At 43.0% G+C, this 18,202-nt stretch overlaps 2 pseudogenes; one reads left to right on the forward strand and one right to left on the reverse strand.

Annotated features, from left to right (window-relative positions):
• Positions 1 to 8,963: 8,963 nt before the first annotated feature.
• Positions 8,964 to 16,315, reverse strand: LOC101619461 (annotated as a pseudogene).
• On the forward strand, positions 12,348 to 13,279 carry LOC101621026 (annotated as a pseudogene).
• Positions 16,316 to 18,202: the final 1,887 nt, after the last annotated feature.

Raw genomic sequence — 18,202 nt, forward strand, 5'->3', positions numbered from 1 at the left:
ATACTTCTGAAAAAATCTAGTGAACAGCCACAAAGAGCTGACGCGTCTCTGGGAGCAGAATACAGTGTGACTGAGACAGACACAGCTTTCTGGGGGAATTTAAAATCTAGTCAATGGAAGTACCCAAGATTAATTGACTATATGAATAATTACAATTGTGCTATGTGCTTTGGAAGAGATTGTAACAGGGAAGTCCTCATTCAAAGGAGGGGATGAGGGAAGACTGTCCTGAAAAGATGACATTTAAATCTAAAGCCTGAAGGATGGGCAGGATTTGGCTGCTGGGGAGATGGGAGAGAAGCAAGTGGTTTCACACAGGGGCTACAGCAAGCGCAGGGCCAGAGACCAGAAGGTGTAGAACTTTCCAAGAACAGAAAAGAGGCCAGGCCATGGGGTTGAGTGGCAGAGGAAGAGAGAGGCTCAGTAAGATCTCTGGGAGACTAAAGAAGGGATCAGGCAGGTAGCACCTCACAGGCCATAAGGACTTGGGTTGCAGCCTAAGCACTTCGGGGAGACACTGAACAGCTTCTGGCAGAAGACAGAATCAGCTTCGCATGGGCTTTGGGGTGCAGCCAAGAGTGCAAATGGGGAGACAGTTGAAAAGCTGTCATAGTTCTGCAGGTGAGAAATGAAGCTGGGAGTTTTGACTAGTGTGGTTTGGTGAGGATGGAGAACAGCGCACAGCGTGCAGACATATCTTGGAAGTAGAATCAACAGGACATTGTGGGGATATAGAAAAACCAAACAAAGGGTCCGGGAAAAGTCAAAACTAGCAAGCTGACTGTAGCACTGAGGCAGACAGAAGGGGAGGGGCGGGAGGGGGGCAAAACAGGGAAGGGGTGAACACAGAGGAATATGGCGGTGGTTCATGAGTGCTGTGGTGGTAGGAGAACTATGGGGACTATAATGATGCAAGAAAAAATGTTTTTAAAGATTTTTTATTTATGAATAATAATAATGAACAGCTATATACCAGAGACATTTTATGGGGGTGGTGTGGGGAATGAGATCAAAAAGGCGGGGGAGTGCCCTGGACTATGGTGATGGCCCATGGGTGATTTGGGTGATTTGGTGAAGCCCATGGGGATTACAACTGAGATGAAAAAATGCACAAAATGGTGTAAAAATAAACTATTGTATTATATATATATATATATATATATATATATATATATATATATCAGATTTATTATTTATGCATACAGAACTGGGGTACAGGCCAGAGGTGCAGGGGCAGTGAGAGGCTTCACCAGAGACAGAGTGGGGAGCAGAACAGGCAGAGCAGTGAAGTACACTGCTGAGGGGAGCAGCGGGCGGGCCAGGAGAGATCTGCCTCGCCATGTGGATCTCCTCCGGGGCAGACAGGGATCGAACTCATGCGGGAAGTGGCTTCAGATTCTCAGTGCTGTGCTTTAACCCGCTGCACCACCAGGGAGGGCCCAATGCAAGAAAAATTTTAATTAATTTTTTAAATCCCAGCACATTATGGAGATATTGGCTGTAGAGTTTCAGAGAAGGGAGGATTTGTTCCTATTGTCTGGACTAAGGGATGAAAACAAAGGAAAACTTTCAGAACTGAGGGCTTGGTAAAGAGTCTTAAACAAGATACCAAAAGCACTGTTCATAAGTAAAATAAATCAAACTATTGGTACATTCAATGACTTCAAAACTAACCTCTAGAGGTCATATATGCTATGATTCCATTTATATAGTATTTTTAAGCATCTTTATCACCCCCATTTTAATGTATTCCAGATACTTCCAGAAAATATCTCCTTCTTACAACCTTACAAAATATTTCATTTTACCATGAATTTAAATATATGTTAACTGAGGCTTGTAGAAGTTAAATATTATTTCTCAAGTTTCTGCAGCTAGTAAGTAGAAACTTGATCAGATTCAATTCTTTTTAAAAAAAAAACATTTATTTATGTAGACAGAACTGGGGTACAGGCCAGAGGTGCAGGGGTGGGGGTCTGAGAGGCTTCACCAGAGACAGTGTGGAGAGCAGAACAGATGGCTCTGCTGAGGGGAGCAGCGGGCAGGACAGGAGAGGTCTGCCGCGCCACTTGGGTCAGCTCCCTGGCGACTGAGGATGGAACTCCTACTGCAGTGGCTGGTGATAGCTGGATTGTGTTGCCATAAGTCTAAGGCACTGGTGGGGATCATAAGAATGGGGTTATACAGTCCCAGAGAGCTGACACAGAGGAGAGATCTGAAATTAAAAATGTGGTAGCAAACAATCCACCACAAGGTCGAGATAACAGCGACTGCTGTTGCCTCCAAGGATGGGGAGCAGCGTCTCTCCAGGTCAGTCACCCACATGTCTCTCCTCCATGTGTCTCCCCTACTTCATCCTACCCCCTCATCCTACCTCAGTTGACATCTCCACCTTCTCCTTCCTGGCCACCCCCCATTCAGGGATTCTGGCTCGTGGCATGCTGCGACTTGTCATCCGAGTCAGGTGCATCTAAGTGGGGGTGGGGAAGTAGTGCCCATTCACTGTGCTGTGCTCCCTCAAGGCAGTGCATTCTATGGCACCCTCAGGAGAGGTGGCGTGCTATGGTGTTCTCACAGTGAGTTCCCAGTGACTCTCAAATAGTTTAGAAACTTTGATGCATGTGGAGCTAGAGATAGGTGGAAGGGAGGAAGGCCACACTGGGATGAGAGCAGGGTTGAAGACTGGTTGTGAAACGCCGGTGAGTGTGTGGGGGCTCAAAGGGAAAAATCATTGTCTCCTAAAGTCACCAAATATCAGGCTTAAAACCTTTATGAAAGCAACAAACAAAAGCCTGGGCACTGAGAAATGATTGGAAGGGAGAACACCAGTGACGATTGACTCTGGGCTCTGGACATAGGGATGTGTCTGTGCCTGCCTCAGTCTGTGGTAAGAACAGTAGTAATGGTAATAATGTCAAAGTCTGAGATGCCTATGGGGTGCTTATGTAAACCCACGGAAGTTTTCCATAAGCTTTCTCCCCTTTTTTAAAAAAAAAAATAAAGATTGATTTATTTATGCTTACAGAACTGTGGTACAGGCCAGAGGTGTGGTGGGTGAAAAGATTCACCAGAGACAGAGTGGGGAACAGAACAGGCAGATCAACTGAAATACATTGCTGAGGGGAGCAGCGGGCGGGCCAGGAGGGGTCTGCTACACCATGTGGGTCAGCTTCCTGGTAGGGGATCAAACTCGTGCTACAGTGGCTTCAGAGAGCTTCACAATGCAGTGCTTTAACCCGTTGTGCCACCAGGGAGTGCCCCAGCTTTTCCCTTTTTAAAGCAGGGCCCTCCCTAGTGGCACAATGGTTTAAAGTGCAGCACTATGGAGCTATCCACAGCCACTGCAGCACATGTTCGATCCCTGGCCAGGGAGGTGACCCACATGGCTCAGCAGACCTCTTCTGACTCATCCGCTGCTCCCCTCAGCAGTGTATTTCGGCCAGTCTATCTGTTCTGCTCCCCACTCTGTGTCTGGTGGATCCTCCCACCCCTGGTGCCTCTCTGGCTTATATCCCAGTTCTGTATGCATAAATAAATAAATATTTAAAAAATATATTGCAACTGGACTGGCCCTCAGGGCTCTTGTGATAGACAATGTACCTCAGCTGTAGCCATTAGGAAATTTTGGAAAAATAGACATGCATTATTACAAAACCTAGAAATTACACAGCATACCTGGGCTACAAAGAGGTTGTGGGTAAATAGAGAAAGGACCTGCAAGCTGATTTTGGAAGAACAGAAGGGAGTCTAGGGTTTTTGCAGGCTTACCTTTAATTGGTAAATTTAAATTATAGCGTTCAGAATTTAAAGTACAAGAAGAGAGACAAAAGGAAAACTGAAAGACATAAGTCATTCTCAACTGACCTTTTTTTTTTTCTTTAAAGATTTTCTTTATTGATGCATACAGAACTGGGGTACAGGCCAGAGGTGCAGGGGCGGTGAGAGGACTCACCAGAGACAGAGTGGGGAGCAGAACAGGCAGATTGATGAAGCACACTGCTGAGGGGAGCATCGTGTGGCTCAGGAGAGGTCTCCACGCCATGTGGGTCACCTCCGGGGAAGGGATCGAACTCACGCCGAAGCAGCCTCGGTTTGGCTTAGCTTCGCAGTGCAGCGCTCCAACCCCTGCGCCACCAGGGAGGACCTCAACTGACCGCTTTCTAAATCAACCAAATTCTGTAAAAAAAAAAAAAGTGTGGGGGGGGGAGTGGAGAATCGGACCCTGTCCAGCGCATTGGCTGGCAGTGAGTTTGAATAAACCCTCTTTGAAGTGTTTGCCCCTTTGATATTGGTCATCAAGGGTTATCAACTGGATATTGCTATGGATGCCTTAGCATCAAGCTTTAATCAGGAACTAGAATTATAAATAACAAAAGTCAACTTTGGGAACTTACACACAGAACAGATAGATATACAGATATTTGCATATACGCACATACAGAAAATATAGTACCACCATCATACAATCTAACATAATGTCATATCCAGAAACAGAAGTATACCCTGCTCTCCAAGAGCGGCTCGGGCACTATCAGGAGGGCCTTGGTGTGGCCAGCATCTGGCCTTGCGGTCACAACTAGGTCTTGGTGTTCTACTTTTGAACATAAATAATTCAAAATAACATCAGACAAGAACACACTGTGACGATGATGGGCCAAAGGCAAAACAAGTCCTCTCTTTAATCACATGTGAACCCAGACAAAATACGAACACTGTTCAAGCCGTGAAATGACCAGGTAGCTCCCTCTCCTGGTGAATAGGAGTAGCTGCTGTTTCTTTACCAATTGTAGTGTTAACTTCTTTTCAACTTTCCCTCCCTCTACATAAAATTTATTGAAATTCACCAACATAGAATCGGCTCTGCTTCCTGATATCTTCCTCGTGGAAGGGGGGCAAACCCCAGATTCCTTTAACGCTCCCAAATCAGCCAAAAGCCCAAATTCTAGCCCCGCCTTGAGATAGACACAGCTCCCGTGGCTTGCATTCTTAGCTCTGTATTGAATGTTTGTGTGTGTGAGATATAAAACTGTAAAAGCAGATATAAATGCATCTCATATATATTTTTTTCCTATGTGATTTGGTATTAGTTTTAAACTCCTCTCTTCACATTAAAATGGGGCCTCTGGAGAACAGTGAAATCTCATTAATTGAAATAGCCATATTCATAGTACATGCAGCTGAAAATTTTTCTTTGCCTCAGTTATTAAAAAAAAAAAAAAAAGGCCCTCCCTGGTGGCGCAGCGAGTTAAAGCACAGCACTAAGAAGCAAAAGCCGCTTCCGCATGAGTTCGATTCCCACCTGCCCCAGAGGTGACCACATGGCGTGGCAGACCTCTCCTGACCCGCCCGCTGCTCCCCTCAGCAGTGTACTTCGACGATCTGCCTGTTCTGCTCCCCACTCTGTCTCTGGTGAAGCCTCTCACCGCCCCTGAACCTCTAGCCTGTACCCCAGTTCTGTATGTACAAATAAATAAATCTTTAAAAAAAAAAAAAGAGTAAGCTGGGGCCCTCCCTGGTGGCGCAGCTCTAAGAAGCCAAAGTCATTTCAGCATGAGTTCGATCCCCACCCCCGGAGGTGACCACATGGCACAGGAGACCTCTCCTGACCCCCACCCTGCTCCCCTCAGCAGTGTACTTCGATGATCTGCCTGTTCTGCTCCCCACTCTGTCTCTGGTGAAGCCTCTCACCGCCCCTGCACCTCTAGCCTGTACTCCAGTTATGTGTGCATAAATAAATAAATCTTTTAAAAAAATAAGCTATGAAAATTAATATGACTAAAAATGATTAGGGACAGTTCAACATATATAGAAGAAGCAGCATTTGTATGTTAATCGTGTTCTAATTACTTTAGCTTTTCTAATCATTCATTACCAAAGGTCAAGGGAAGCTCTACTTAATTAGTCCTGTTTGGTACTAGTAGAGGTTACTGTTTTACTTGAAGACAACTTATTTTTAAACAGTGTTTGAATCAAACATCTTGCTATCATAGGGGTCTCCTACTACTACTTTTATTCCACAACTGTTGCACCAACAACCCATCATCTACCTTTCAGGTTCTCCAGTTGATTCACAGGGTACAGGCTCCGGAGTCAATACAGTTGTTCCCGCCATTTTGGCAAACATGGAATTTTGGTATCTCTCCTCACCACTAGGGCAGTTCTAACCCCACCTCTCCCTCCTCTAACCCAGGGTTTGTCAACCTGGCACTACTGACGTGATGGGGTGGGAAGGAGTCAGTCCCGCGCTTTATAGGCTGTATAGCCGCAACTCTGCTCTCCAGCCACTAGATGTCAGTAGCGCCCATGCGCTCCATACACCCAAGCCGACTTTGGCAAATGAACCCTGGGGGTGCAATGCCATCCAGTGGAGGTACCTATGCTAAGCACACAATTTTGCGAAACGACTTGCGCTTCTAATCCTTTTTGCCTCCCCTCCCCACTCACTTAATAACAGGGAGAGAAGTCTGGGGTCTCGACTCTAGGCAGGCTATGCCTCCACACCAGAGAGGCTTGCATAAAACCAAAGCACAGTTAGAGGAATGAGGCTCAGAAAAAAACTCTAATAAGCCTTCGGCAATTGAGGAGATTTTGTATGTAAGTGTCTAGTTGGCCCTTTCGTCTCTGAGTGGTACCCAGAGGTGCCGATTGCTTAACTCGTTTCACCCTGTCATCATAAGAGGGGCCTCTTGATTCCCAGTAGTTTAACTCTCAGTACTGTGTTGGCCCTGGGTTAGAGAGATGGCTAAGGTGGCCAAGTAATAGGCAATTCGGAAACAATTGGATCATGACTTTGAGAGAAGAAAGCCAAAAGAGACAGTGGGATCCCCTTGAAAGGTGCTTGGCACAGCCTGGGAGTTCAGGGAAGGGTCCCTGGAAAAGGAGACTTCTGAGTTATTTTTTTTTTTAAAGATTTATTTATTTGTGCATACAGAACTGGGGTACAGGCCAGAGGCTCAGGGGCGGCGAGAGGCTTCACAAGAGACAAAGTGGGGAACAGAACAGGCAGATCGACGAAGTACACTGCTGAGGGGAGCAGCGGGCAGGTCAGGAGAGGTCTGCCACGCCATGTGGTCACCTCCGGGGCAGGCGGGAATTGAACTCATGCGGAAGCGGCTTTAGGTTCTCAGTGCTGTACTTTAACCCACTGCGCCACCAGGGAGGGCCTGAGTTATTTTTTTTAAGGAACTAACAAAGCAAAGGCTAACCTGGGCTGGGCTGGGCTGGGTTGCGCTCAGTTGGGCTAGAATAAGGGGCAGGAGGGTTCAGAACAGTAGATGGAGTAGCATGTGTGGTAACCCGAGCTGGTCAGTATTTCTGCACCTTCAGGAAAGGAAGGATAGAAGACAGGGCGGAGTAGTGAACAGGGTCAGCTCATGAAAGACCTTGTATGCCAAGCCAAGAAGAATATTCATTATCCTGAAGGGTCTTGAAACACTCCCAGAAGCAGCTAGGGACCTTACTAAAATACAGATTTCTTTTCTCCTACTTCTAAAGATGCTGATTCACTTGACCGGGACTTGTTCTTTAGACCATTAATATGGTGGATTACATTACACTGACTGGCTTTCAAATATAGAATCAGCCTTACATTACATTACTGGAGAACTCCACTAGATTGTTTTGTATTAATCTGTTTCTATGGTTCTGAATTTTATTTGCTGATAGATGTGGACTCATGCACAAGGCATATTCATGAGTCTATATATGCATGAGGGATATTGTTCTTTTAGACCTCAAAGAAATAAGTACTTAGTTATTTCACCAGCAAAATGGGTTTATTCAGGAACAACAAACAATGTGTAAGCTACTATCTCATGGCAAAACACAAGCAGGTTTTCCTAGAACAAAAAAAGAAACATTTTTATATAGACTTTAGAGGTGCTTTTGTAATGCAAAAGTCCATTGGAGGAAACTGGACATTCACATGGTAGTAGCTTCCTCACTGGCCTGGTTAATGCAGGCCTCCTTTTTACTCGGCAGCAAAGTGGCACCTTTCCCTGGCAAGGATGCAAGGCGTGTTTCTTCTGGCTGGATTGTATACCGTGTGCTGTCTCCTGACCTCACTAACTAAGATATATTAATTTTCACAGTCAGTAGCTTGTTTGATTTTTGGATCATCTTTGTCTGATTTTGGTATCAGGCTGATGCTGACTTCATATAATGATTTGAGACGTGTTATTCTATTTTCCAAAAGTAATTAGGTAGGGCTGGTGTTCTTTCATCTTCAAATGTGGTAGAATTCTCCACTGAATCCACCTGGGCCTGACTTTTGTTTGTTTGTTTAATGTTCTAAATTGCTAATTCAATTTCCTTAAATATTTTATAGAATTATTCATGTTATTGAATCATGAGTGAGTTTTAATAGTTTGTGCCTTTTTTAAGCTGGTGAAATAATTTAATTTTACAGTTGTCTTCAAAGCCACAAAGACACTATGTTCTTCATGTACATATACCACCAGTACAGGTACTTATACTTTCTAGGAAATGATTATATAGATATTTTTAAAAGATTTATTTATTTATGCATACAGAACTGGGGCACAGGCCAGAGGTGCAGGGGCAGTGAGGGGCTTCACCAGAGACAGAGTGGAGAGCAGAACAGGCAGATCCACAAAGTACACTGCTAAGGGGAGCAGTGGGCGGGTCAGGAGAGGTCTGCTGCTCCATGTGGATCACTTCTGGGGCAGGGATCGAACACATGCTGAAGTGGCTTTAGCTAACTTCTTAGTGCTAACTCGCTGCGCCACCAGGGAGGGCCCAATATAGATATTTTTAAAGAAAAATTTGCAGTCCATTATATGGTTTCAGGGAGGATGCTTTGAAAAAATTCTTATCTGTGTTAATTCCTAAAGCAGAACATTTTACTACTCCACATCTTTTGGTTCAAAGTATGGATTGCTGGCATCAATAAGTACTCTTACATTCCTACATATTTGATAATGCACATATCTACTATTTATCCCTTAATGTTCCATTGGTTCATCAGTCTTTTCTGCTGGTTCATCAGCAAGTTGAGCAGCCTGTGCCTTTCTCTGCATTCTGTCTTTAAGACACTCTAGGAATGGAGACACATCATCATCTTCATCATCATCATCATAAATTGTAAACTCCAAGTCTTTGCCAATAATTCCAATGGAAACATTCTTTGTAGTTAGGTGCTGTTATGCAAGTATTATCTCTTAGCACACAGACCATGTTTAACCAGTTCATTCAAATGGCACTCTATATATCTCAGATGTAGGTTTCGCCAAATAAATATGTATTGATTGAGAGTGGACGCTAATGGACAGAGCTGTGTAATCAAAATGTCAGAGGAACAGTGAGGAGCAAATCCCAAGCCAGTGAATGATGCCTGGAGTGGATTTCACCCTCATCTGCACACCCATGAGTTCTCAGGTACTGGACTACAACTCCTAGCATTCCATGAACCTGACTTCCTGAATTGGGGACTGCTGGGATCTAGGGGCAAAGGTAAGTGACCATGATGGATTTAAAACTGAACACATGCATGCTCATTCTCTTGTTCTTCTGACTTCAACTTCAATCTCCACTAGGATGGTGTTGCCAGTAGGATGCGTCAGTCAATCTTCTCTCTGTGTGTTCACCTTCTCATCCTTTTGTAAACAAACCTTTTAAATATCTCTGCCTGTGTGTCTGTTGTTGGGTCTTCTCTAATTTTCTTAAGTATGCAAGTGAAGAACAACAACCCACATCATTCTGACTTCCCCCGGGGTTGCCCTGTAACAAAAATAGTGGATAGACAGTTCTGGAAAGTGTGAGAGTGCATGTTATAACCAGCATATGATCTCTGGTCACAGTGTCATGCTGGTATCTAGGTCTCACTTGCAATCAGAGATAAAAGATGAGACACAGGAAGAAGTCTATCAAGTACAAATCGGGAATCCTAACATTCCACTCCTGGAGCATAGGATTGCAGAACAGTCTAGCATCAGCAGTAAGTCTTGCAATTAAGATGCCAATATGATTGTCAACATGAAGCAGTTTTTTTCTGATGAGTTGCAAGCTCTCTATTCAATGCAACCAATACTGCATGGGTTTTCAACTTCAGACCAGCTGTGGCTGAACCTTGATTAACAACCTCATTGCATATTCAATTTCATGAGTCCCGCTCTGAGACTCCAAACAGTGACATCATTTTCATACTGGTTCTGAGAAACATGGATCTGCTGGGGATTTTTCAAGGGATTGGAACATTTCACCTGAATTGTCAAATTAATACATATGATTGTTGGTGCTATGCCCTTATTACTCCTTTGATCTCTATGGTGTCTTTATTGATACCCTTTGTTGCATTCCCGATATTAATAATTAGTGTTTTTCTGTGTCAGTCTTGCTAGAGATCTGTCATTTTCATCGATCTTTTCTGAAAAACTGCTCTTGGTGTGCTTTTTTCTATTATTTTCTTAATGTCCTTTTTTCTGATTACTTTAGATTTATTTTGCTCTTCTTTTTCTAGATTCTTGAGGTAGAAAATCAAATTGCTGATTATAATTTAATTCTATAACTTTCCCTATCTGCACTCTCTTAGTTACATCCCACAAAGTTTGGTATGTTGATTTTCATTTTCACTAAGTTCAAAATATTTTCTGACTGCCCTTGCATCTTATTCTTGACCCATGGTATACTTAGAAATGTATTGTTTAGTTGCAAAGTTTTAAGAGATTTTTCTCTTCTCTTTCTGATATTGGTTTATATTTGGATTCCATTGTAGTCAGAGAATACACTCTGTATAATTTCAGTTCTTTTAAAATTATCGAAGGGCCCTCCCTTGTGGTACACTAGGTTAAAGCGCAGCACTGTGAAGGTGGCCTAGGCTGCTTCCATGCAAATTCAATCCTTGCCCTGGAGCTGACCCACATGGCATGGCAGACCTCTCCTGTCCCGCCCACTGTTCCTCTCTGCAGTGCACTTTGTTGATCTGCCTTTCTGCTCCCCACTCTGTCTCTTTTGAAGCCTCTCACTGCCCCTGCACCTCTGGCCTGTACCCCAGTTCTATATGCATAAATAAATAACAAATCTTTTAAAAAAACAAAATTATTGAGGTTTGCTTTGTCACCCAAGATATGGTCCATCTTGGTGAATGTCTTATGTACACTTGGGAAAATGCATACAAGATTAGGTGATATGTTCTATAGTGTGAATTAGATCTAGTTGATTGATAATGTTGTTGAATTTTTCTATATTCTTACTGATTTTGTCTCTAGCATCTACTTTTTAACCTAGGGCAATGAGATGTAGTCCTTACTTGAGACCCACTGCTCTGGGAACAGAGTAAGGGATAGTGAAAATCTGATTTAAAGGGCATCAGGAAAATTACTCTCTGACCCCAATTCTCTCCCACGCAGGTACAGAACACTGATTTAATGACTCCATATCCCCTGCCTGGTATGAGATTTTTTAACTGATTAAATATTTCCACCCACAGAACAGGATGTTAGATTTGTTGGCCTGCAATAATTTTGACTAGGGGAAGGGGCAGTGGCAAGGAAAACATTTACAATGGTATTTTTATTGCTATTGTTTCTATTATAACTTTGCCTGAAGTCAGCCCTCCTGGCTCAGTAGACCTGGAGGAGCCTGATGTGAATACTAGAAGTTTCAAGCAGGCTCACTAGAATGTTCTCCCAGCCCAGGACCCATGTTTATTTGGGCATAGCACTCTGCAGTCTAAGTAACTTGAATGATCAAAGACAGACCCTTTCTTTCTTCACTGGGGCAGCATCAATAAAAACCATGATTTCTTCCTAGGATTTATGGTTCCTCTGTTGTAGCCCCAAGAAACACTGATCTCCTGCCCATGCGCAGGCTCCACAGGCCCAGTAGCAGTTTTCTCTAGCAGAAATAAGGTGGGGGAGACAGTGTGTGGAATTACAGGTGTGCATGGAGATTCTCAAATTGTAGCCAGGTCTCCCACTCTCCCTCTGCCCTCCTCCCCCCCTTCTCTCAAAATATGGCTGGAGCAGAGATGGAAGCTCCTAAGGAAATAGGTACCAGAAGTGGGAGTCCAGATCAGAAGAAAAAGCAGTCAACAGCAGTGGGACTTAACCATTAAGAGGATCCAGAGCATTCTGGGAAATTGAAAATAGCTTTGGACTTTCTAGAAGATAAAAAGCTTTTTAGCTGGAACCACAGTTATATTTTCCATTTCAGGGGCATTTGCAACCCCCTGAGGAAGAGTGCTTGGGCTCCACTTTCAGAATTTGGGGGTCAAGGAACCCCATTCTGTACTACTGCCCTGGCCCTGGAGGTTCATGCCTGGTCCCAGGTCTGCCTTGGCCTCACCTTCTCCAAACACACCTCACCATCCAAGCTGACCACTCATCACCATGGCCCAGGTTCTCAAAGGCACTATGTCTGACTTCCCTGGGTTTGATGATCTGGCTGACAGAAATTCCGAAGGCCATGAAAAACCTAGGGACACCGATAAGGAGAGTACTCTGACTCTGTTGATGCCCAAGAGTAATGCTCAGCGCCAGGAATAAACTGTGGTTTTTAAAACTCTATTTGGCAAAGATCTTCTGGATGACCTGAAATCAGAATTGACCGGAAAATTTGAAAAATTAATCGTGACTCTGATGATACTCTCTCAGCTTTATGATGCCTAACTCCTAAGGGAGCCAGGACAAATGACAAAATACTGACAGAAAGTATTGTTTCAAGGACAGCTGAAGATCTGAAGGCCATAGAACAAATTTATGAAGAAGAACATGGCTCAAGCCTGTAAGGCTATATGGCCAGGGATACGTCAGAGTACTACCAGAGGGTGTTGGTGGTTCTCCTTCAGACTAATAGAGACCCTGATACAGGAGTTGATGGAGCTCAAGTTGAGTAAGATGCTCAAGCTTTGTTTAAAGCTGAAGAACATAAATGGGGTGGGGGTGGGGTAGATGAAGAAAAGTTTATCACCATCTTTGGAATATGAAGTGTGTCTCATTTGAGAAGGCTGTGACTTTATCAGGATTTCAAATAGAGGAAACCATTGACCAAGATACTTCTGGTAGTTTACAGCAACTACTCCTTGTGTTGTGAAATCTGTCTGCCCTGCAGGAACATTCTATTATGCTCTGAAGGGAACTGATACAGATGATGACACCCCCCCCCCCCATCAGAGTCATGGTTTCCAAGTGTTAGACTGATCTGTTTGACATAAGGAAGGAATTTAGGAAGAATTTTTCCACCTGTCTATTCCATGATTAAGGGTGATACTTCTGGGGACTATAAGAAATCCCTCCTGCTGCTTTGTGGAGAAAACGACTAAACGATCCCGGTGGAGAAAGATCCCCACTGTGTCTGCCACCTGTATTTATCCTCCAGCACACCTCATTGCATATACCAACTTGACACATTCATTGCCTTGACCATACTAGCATACTAATGGCTGAGATGTGCATTTCATAGAAAAAAATAGTAATACTCCTGTCTGATCTTTAACTAAGATCTTCATCTTTGTTGTAATACTGAAGTAAACATACTAAGTCTAAAGTCTAGATCATTTCTATTTTTCTTTAAGAGATCAGATTGCTTTTAGTCTTAAAGAATCTTCATTTACATTAAATTGATAGTCAAATTACCTTCACTGGAAACTTAGCTTTGAAATTTTAAATTCCTGGAAGTGTTGGTAATCAAGTTTGCTGTCAAGTTAAACCTGAAAATCTATAGTTAACACCAACATATTAATGAGAAATAAATATTTCCTTCCCAACAAAGAAAAAAGAACTTCTGGATTTGACACAGTAGAAACCTATATGTCCCTTTTCCCCTTCAGAACAAACCTCTTTTATCTCTAACCCTGAGCATGTCCCTACCATATCCTTGCATGACCAAAATGATTTGTTATTGTTATATTCAATGGCAAAAGGGACTAGGTAGAATCTCAAAGAACTATGAATGGCCAAAATAATCTTAAAAAGAATAAAACTGTAGGAGTCACTCTTCTTGATTTCAAAACTTAAAAAGCTACAGTAATCAAAACGGTGTTGCCAGCATAAAAATAGGCATATAGATCAACAAAATAGAGAACCAAGAAATAAGCTCTCCCATATATGGTTAATTGATTTTTGACAGTGGTGTCAAAACCATTCATGGGGAAAGAAGAGTCTTTTCAACAAGTGATCTGGGAAAATAGGATATCCATATGCAAAAGAACTAAATTGGATCCTTACCTCATACTAAATATAAGAACCAACTCTGAACAGATTGAGGTGGGGGAAATATAGAACAAAAGATTCATGACTTGAATTTGGTAATGTTTTTTGGGCATAGAGACAGATGTACAGGTAATTAAAGAAAAAATTAAAAATTGGACTTAGTGAAAAAATTTTTTCAAATGTGTGCATTCAAAAAACACTATGAGAGTAAAAAAGAAAGCCATAGAATTGTAGAAAGTATCTGATAAGGGATTAGTATCCAGCATATACAAAGAGCATCTAAAATTCAACAACAACAAAACAAACAACCAGATTAAAAAAAAAAAAACAGGCCAAAGATCTGAACACGAGAATGCTTAATATCAGTAATCATTAAGGAAATGCAAATCAAAACTACAATGATACCACCCTATATCTACTATTTAAAATATTAAACAAAACAGAAAACAACAAGTATTGGTGAGGATGTAAAAAAATTGTAACCCTTGCACACTGTTCTCAGGAAGGTAACAGGGTACAGCTATTATACAAAACAGTATTGAAAGTTGTCAAAAGTTAAAAATAGAATTTATCATATGACTTAGCAATTCCACTTCTAGGTTTATACTCGAGTTCTGAAAGGGGAGTTTTCCTGGTGGTGAAGAGGCTAAGTCGCAGCATTATCACCACTACTACCTGAGTGCCATCCCCAGCCAGGTAGCAAACCCACATGGCACAGCAGACCTCTCCTGTCTCTCCCACTGCTCCCCTCAGCAGTGTATTTCAGTAGATCCGCCTGTTCTGCTCCCCACTCTGTGTCTGGTGAATCTTCTCTCTCTCTCTCTCTCTCTCTCTCACACACACACACACCCTGCACCTCTGGCCTATACCTCAGCTCTTCTACACACTCATGCACACACACTCACACACACACAAGAGGTACTTAGAGTAGGCAAAATCTTAATGACAGAAAGTAGAAAGGTGCTTACCAGCGGCTGGGGAAGGAGAAATTAGGGGTTATTGTTTGGTAAATACAGAGTTTCAGTTTTGCAAGATGAAGAGTGGGGGGGATGGAGGGTGGTGAGGATTGCTAAACAATGTGAATATACTTAGTGCCACTGAACTGTGTATTTAAAAATATTAAGATAGTATATTCTATGTTAAGTGCATTTACCACAATAAAGAAATGTAGGCAGATGATACGGCTTACTCACCCAGCATTTGATCACTAATGATTCTCTTAAGTTTGTGTCCTTCAATCCACATTCGATCTCATTGATTTGTGCTTCCAGTCCCTAGCCATCTGGGCTGTTTCCAGGATGAAAAATCCATCGATTTTATGGGTATCACTATGTCCAGAGACAGATTGTGATGACAAGAGTATCTTTTGTGACTTCAGATTTGTTCAAAAATATAAGAAGTCACAAGGGTGAAAGGGTATTGCAAAGTTGAACTTGGTTACAGCCACATGGGAACTTAGTAAATGTACAAGTATATTGAGCTTGAGGGGTGAGATGGAGCCCTGAGTCCCATTAAGGTAACTTCAATTTCCCCCATGGAACAATAAGATTGGTCCCAAGAACAAGCTACACCACTTACTTTATATTCCTAAACTTGACTTTCTCTGCCAAAAACAAGCTTTGACTATTTTATCAGGCAAGAGGAACAAAATATTTGGCTTGGCTCTCCTGACCAATCTCATCTGTCAACCCAAGGAGCAGTTTCGCAGGAAGATTCCAAGACTAAGGCTAAGTGAGATCAATGACCTGATCTGCATTTCTTCTTTCTTTCTTTTGCCATGACTAGTCAATTCAGTAACTATTGTCCCAGGCATGAGATTCCTGCTTGAGGCCAGTTACTCAAGTACATGTACCCAAGAAGTTCTAGCTCCCGGGGCTAAAAGTTGTTCTGAATGTGATAGAAGATTCTGCTGTCTGTAGATTCATCGGCTATTGCTTCAGATTCCTGCCAATGTATTTTCACCACACCCTGACTTTGTGCTCCAGAGACCTTGAAGGATAAACAAAGATTATGTATGGTCAAGTTGGGGAAAGCAGTTCGGTACTGGGATGCCCTGGAATGTTGGAGACACATACCTTGCGCCTTGGGGTAACAACTTCAAAAGGTGGAGCTAGATAAGGCCTGATGGGCTCCACTTTGTACTCCATTTTTCTATAGCATGAGCTGAAAACCATGCCATCCTATATCTCACTCAGCTATGCAGATTTTATGAATATTTTTAGATGTTCATTTACCTTTGAAGTTGTTAGACTATTTCCATAGTTCAAAACCTAAGTGTTACAAAAAAGTGCTCAGGGAAAAGCCCCCCCTCCCAGGTCTGTTCCCACCAGGTTCCCTCACCAGAGGCAAACACTATTACTAGTTTCTTCTATGTCCTTCCATCGACATTTTGTTCCATCCAATATTGCCACCTCTCCAAGTTTGGGTTGGGGTATATTTTTCAGCTTTTTTTATTTGTTGCAGCCAACATGCCAACACAGGAGTGCTTGCTTTTCACTTATAATCAGAAGTCATAGGACAAGTCTTTCCTTTGCAAAGCTCTCTCTGCAAGCTTGCTATTGCTTAGGTTGCATTTTTAAAAGATTTTTTTATTTATGCATACAAAACTGGGGTACAGGCCAGAGGTGCAGGGGCAGTGAGAGGATTCACCAGAGACAGAGTGGGGAGCAGAATAGGCAGATCCATGAAATACACTGCTGAGGGGAGCAGCGGGCAGATCCGGAGAGGTCTGCTGCACCATGTGGGTCACCCCCCTGGCTGGGGATAGAACTCGTGCTGCAGTGGCTGTGGAGAGCTTCATAGTACTGCGCTTTAACAGGTTTTGCCACCAGAGTGGGCCCTCAAAGGCAGTTCTTATGCCTAATCAATTCTCTTAACTTCCCTGAGATGAGGGTCAAGTGAGATAATTAAAATACAGCACTGAGGGACACAATGGGGGCTCATTAAGTAGGCTGATTTTACTTTTTTTTAGGAGAAACTACACAAGACATGGGTCCATAAGATTCTGTATGTATGTGAGTGTGTGTGTGTGTGTGTGTGTGTCAGAAGGAAGAGTATTGGCAATTTTATGAGCTCCAGGGAGTGTAAGCAGGGAGGAGAACAGAGAGGGACCAGATGGGGAAACTACCTACATGTAAATGCTGAATACATGGATTTGAGCTTCCCAATTGACCATTAGAATAGAAAATGGTGTGGGGTATCTTTGACAGTTTGTGAGCAAGATCATGACATGCTCACATGACTATCTGACTGAATCCTGTAGAAGTGGTATGGCAGGTAGAAGCAGGACTGTGGGATGAGAGTCAATCAAGGATATCTGTTATCAAGGTTACAGGTTCTGCCATCTGGTAACTTACTGGGTAGAAAGGAAAGGGGTGAGTTGAAGATATAGGGTTTCTAGCCAGGGGAACTGGTGCTATGATACTGCCGTTAAGAGAACAAGAGAAGAGGCTTCATTTGGAGGGGAAAAGTAGGGCGGTATGTGCCAGCTGTGTCTTTGGAATGTAAGGCACCTGAATGAAGTCAAACATTCCACTGGAGTAGGTAGCTTGCAACAGATTCCTGTAAGTGTAACAAATGTAGATGGCAAGGTGATATAGCCTGAGGAGAAACTGAGATAGGGCAGATCACACTGGGCCAGCCCTCCCCTGCCCCCCCCCCAATTTTCTGATCCTTCTGTATTTCAACCAAAATAATCCATCTGGAGGGAGAAGCAGAGTATGGCTTTAGATGTTGAGATGAGGGATTGTCTTGGTTTCTTTGTTAAGGAGGATGAAGAATGTGATAATCTTATCATCTACAGTATCTTGGGGTTGTGTCTGGGAACAGGTTCTAAGCGGTTCTTTTTGTGCTGCATACTGACAGGTGTGGAGATAGATTGGAAAGCACAGATAGATTGGATTTGGCACCCTGAGGCCACCATCTTTTTCTCCCTGCTTTGGGGGGAGAGATCCTTCATGATGCTAACTTTTTAAAATCTCCTTCCACTTGGGTACATTTGACTCCCCCTTCTCAGAGACATGAGTGGCATATTT

The sequence above is a fragment of the Condylura cristata genome, unplaced genomic scaffold, assembly GCF_000260355.1.
Source record: "Condylura cristata isolate star-nosed mole 26May11 unplaced genomic scaffold, ConCri1.0 scaffold00019, whole genome shotgun sequence".
Taxonomy (NCBI): Eukaryota; Metazoa; Chordata; class Mammalia; order Eulipotyphla; family Talpidae; genus Condylura; species Condylura cristata.